The sequence below is a fragment of the Dipteris shenzhenensis genome, chromosome 17 (assembly GCF_047967505.1).
Source record: "Dipteris shenzhenensis isolate YYH24624 ecotype China chromosome 17, Dip_SZ_1.0, whole genome shotgun sequence".
Taxonomy (NCBI): domain Eukaryota; kingdom Viridiplantae; phylum Streptophyta; class Polypodiopsida; order Gleicheniales; family Dipteridaceae; genus Dipteris; species Dipteris shenzhenensis.
Window position 1 is genome coordinate 36819397 of NC_141612.1, and position 4581 is coordinate 36823977.

The window sequence follows — 4581 nt, forward strand, 5'->3', positions numbered from 1 at the left end:
TTGTCGGGCATCTCGTTACACACACGTCCCCAAAAAACCAGACCGTGTCCTCTCCAAGAGCTTCCATGAATACAATGGGCACCCTTCAAATTTGGCATCTGGTTACACCCCTCTCCCCAAGCCCTTCCGTGGACAGCCAAGCACCGATACCCTTCAAATATGCCAATCACCTAAAGATCCCACACATCATTGGCAATTTCCTTTAATTACAAAATCGTCATTAGGCGACGGTTGGGCAATGTGTAAATGGGTGGGCACTCCTTTTTTTTTAACCCACAATGTGTAATCCATTCCAGACTCCACAAGACTCTATTTGGGCGCCCACATGTTGGGAGGGCACCCTTTGGCGGTGTGTAAACAGTTCCACAAGATTTATGCCAACAAAAGCTAGCTATGAGAGTTGCGAATGTTGTAGGTTATTGACGGTGAGTGTTATGAAACCGTAGGAATATTTTACTGCTCTTGATTGATTCTACACAAAGCATTGACGTGTCAATTCATTTAGCCCTTATGTCTGTCCATGTTACTTGTTGCTGGACATTGACGTGTAAATTCGTTTAGCCCTTATGATGTATTTGAAATGTATGGCTCTTCTTTTGAACTCAACCAAGTTTAGGTATACTAATCTTCCCTTTGGCGGTGTGTAAATAGTTCCACAGGATTTATGCCAACAAAGGCTAGCTGTGAGAGTTGCGAATGTTGTAGGTTATTGACGGTGAGTGTTATGAAACCGTAGGAACATTTTATAGCTCTTGATTGATTCTACACAAAGCATTGACGTGTCAATTCATTTAGCCCTTATGTATGTCCATGTTACTTGTTGCTGGACATTGACGTGTAAATTCGTTTAGCCCTTATGATGTATTTGAAATCTATGGCTCTTCTTTTGAACTTAGCCAGGTTTAGGAATACAAATCTTCCCACTCGAACACCTCAAGCTCACGCTTTTTTGTAGTAGGAGGCTCCTCGCAAACAACCAAGTGGTAACAAGGGGAATTATGATACGTAAGAACATTGGCCGAAGATGGCAAGGATGTGCTAGATATAGCAGCAAGGATTGGGGGATAAGCCCATGCATGGATGGGCTTTTTAAAATGTCATGTCCACTAAAAATGGAGGCTTAATGTGAGATGAATTATTAAATTTAAGAATTAAGCTAAAATTAAAAGGTTACATGTTTAGGGTTTTGCAATTGTTTGCCCTACAACCAAAAAATTAAAATTAAAATTAATGTAAAATTGGAAGGATCATATGGTATTTGAATTGTTATTGAAATATTTTCAATTTTATAATAATAATTTGTAATAATATTTCCAAGTTTGTAATAATAATTTGTATGCCTTAGTCTAGGGCCTAAGTTACAGGTGTGAGTCTAGGGCCTGATTCATAAGGTGTGACTGTGTATGTTTTTGTAAGGCCAAGTTAAAACTGGGATAAAGAATAATGTGGAGTGCACACGTGAAAAATGATGGTTTGAACTTTGAATAATAGCAAAAGCAGCCAGCCCCATTACCCAGCATAGGGATTAATAATGTTATGGTAGTAGGGACTTAAATGAAACAGATTGGATTCCAAAGTAATTCAAGGTCTTTTAAGCTCAAATTTCGTCGGATTATTTTTTTTAAATTTAAGTTGTAAGGATACATTGCAAATTTGGCATGTAAAAGGATTTTGATTTGGTTTGAAAAATGTTTTTGGTGAACATTGGAAGTGATGCTATTTCCAATGTTTACGCTTAGCAATCGAGCACACTCATGTATTTTGACTCAACAAAAATAGCATTACATCCACAAGCTCTTATACTCCATCCACAAGCTCATTGTTCAACTAATGCAATGTCACTTCGATTGGCAAGAATCCATTGCACTTAGGATTCTTACATTATAGGAAGATCAATTCCATAGTGCTAATGCCAAGCGTTTAGAAATGGGCTTTTGAGGTAACGTAAAGAGACTCAATAAGGTGCAACCATCCTTGTACAATCTAGCTATATGTGTGACTACTTTTTAAGGGATTCATATTAGAGACTTGGGAAAAAGCCAATGCTTTAAGCATATTTTGACGATTTAGAAGCCAAAATCTATAGAAATAAGTCGATTTAGCGATTTTTAAGAGAACAAAGAAGGAGAATATAATTCACTAAAAGTAAAAGGTAGGTGGATTACCAAGATTGGTATCAAGCAAAAGTGACATTCATTGAAATCTATAAAGAGATAAAGATTTGCTAAATCAAAGAACACAAAGAAAGAGAAACTAATGCACTAAAAATAAAAGGTAGGGGATTACATTGGTATCAAATGAATGAGACATTCGTTGAAAGCTATGAAGAGATAAAGATAGCAATACTAAGCATTGAGTGGCTAGAACACGATTTGATAAGTTAATTTAGTAATCAAAGGGGAAAAAGAAAGAGAATCTAACGCAGTGAAAATAAAAGGTAGGTGGATTACCTAAGGATTGGTATCAACCAGAAGTTACATTCAATGAAAGCTATGAAGAGATAAAGACAGCAATACCAAGCATTTAGAGGCTAGAAGAGGAGCTATAAGAATCCATTTAGATGGTACTCATGTAATATTCACTCTTGCAAACAAGAGCTAGTAGAGTTCATTTTCTTAGACAATCCAACAAACTATAAGGCACAAAGCATGGATAGCAGAAGAGCTCACTAGATCCAAACTTAAGAAAAAGGCCACTAAGTTAGTGAAGGTCAAGGTAGGTAAAGGAGCATAAGTGGGTTGTTTGCCATGAGGCAAGACTCTTATTGGGGAGTTCATATTGAAACATATGTCTATAATTGCACTCTCTCTCTCTCTCTCTCTCTCTCTCTCTCTTCCCCCTTAATCTAGCCTATGTTTTGTAATAATATCCTCATTTTGCCTGTCAATTTTAGTGACATAGTAGCTAGAGTCACAACATCATAAGTCTTCACACAGAAGTGAATTTATTTTTGTACATTAGATCTAACCACTTTGTCCAAAGTGGTAGGAGATCCATACAATTCTGTCAAAAGTATGTCATGGTGGTCTGATCTGTATACATCCTATGAAGGTCTAATTCATATATATGCAGCACATTCATATTATATGGGAAGTCCCCCTCCCGTTGTAGGCAGCATAGGATTATCGACATCAAGACATTGTGGCTTTGTGGAGTCACCAAGGATATCATAGGGATTCCACTAGTCTTGATCTCAGTAGAGAAGAGGCATGGGCCTAAAGTCACAAGTACAAAGTAATTAATTGATCTTATAGCATACACATAATTGCAAGGGTTTAGAAGTTTACATACATTGTATCATCAATTTCCATGGCCTTCAACCTCCTCCTCATACCTTGATCGAGTATATGAACTTTCCTATCTTGCAAGCTCTATCTAGTTCTCTTGCAACCCATGAAAAAATGCATCACATCATGTGGTTCCATAGTTTAAATAAAGAAAGCAAAGGAAGAAATGAGAAATAATTTATGCTTATTAGGCAGCTAGCTTGTGAAAAGAAACAAGGGCTCACCTGAAATCTTCATGAGAGGAACCAAACTTGTGCATGTTTCAACTTCCAAAAGAGTCTAAGGAGCATGGAGAGCCATGGGGGAAATGCCTCGATGAGCAAGGAAGTGAGGGAAATAATATTCAAAATGAAGCAAGAAGGGAAAGAAGTCACGAATGCAAGCAAAGCAAATTTTGGGAGAATGTTCAAGTGGCAAGGTGAATGGGGTAGATGACCAAATGAGAAAGTTATTGAGCTTGCCCTCAAATTTATGCACACAATTATAGCACATTGTTGGAGACTCCTCAAACCATAGCAAATGTTCTCAATTGGTTTCCTCCTTTGGTTTGTGGGAAGATGAAGGAATGGACTTTCAAATAAACAATAGCTTCTATATATGTGTATAACAATGATTTGATGTTTTAAATTTTTTTGGATATCCTATACAATCCAAGTTGCATGCTTCATAGCATTTGCAATAGTTTAATGATCTCATTCAAGATGCCAATTTTGTAAAATTTTTATCTCGTTTTCAAGTTCAGAATTTATATATTATTTTAGACACCGAGTTTGTCGATTCCATTGAGAAATGCATAAGTTACAAATCCAGCAAGTTAGCCATATGCAATATAATACCTGAACTTCACCAAAGATGGTTTCGCCCAATCATGCATTGGAGCCCAACCAAATAAGACCTATTGCATAGATGCACAAGAGATTCATGTCGCTTTCTTCAAATGTATCAAAATACCCTCCACCAACCTATTTAGTTTTGCCTTCCATCCTCCAAGTAGTGACACAAAGCATTGGAAGTGGGTTCTTCAAGTGGTGGAAGCAAAATTTTATCCACATTACATTGATCATCTTTCATTGGAGGAGTGGTCTATCCCATTATTTGAAGGAAAAAGGGGTAGGCCACTCCTCCAATGAATGCCAATTTGTGTATTGAGTGTTACAACCTGTCACTTTGGGTTCCACAGAGTGGGATCCTCTAGTTTAGGCTGAACATTTAGTGCTCTTATTTTCTTTTCCCTTTTGCTTAGAGTGCATTATCGTGTTTTTGAAATACAACACCCTTGGATTTAGGACTGGTG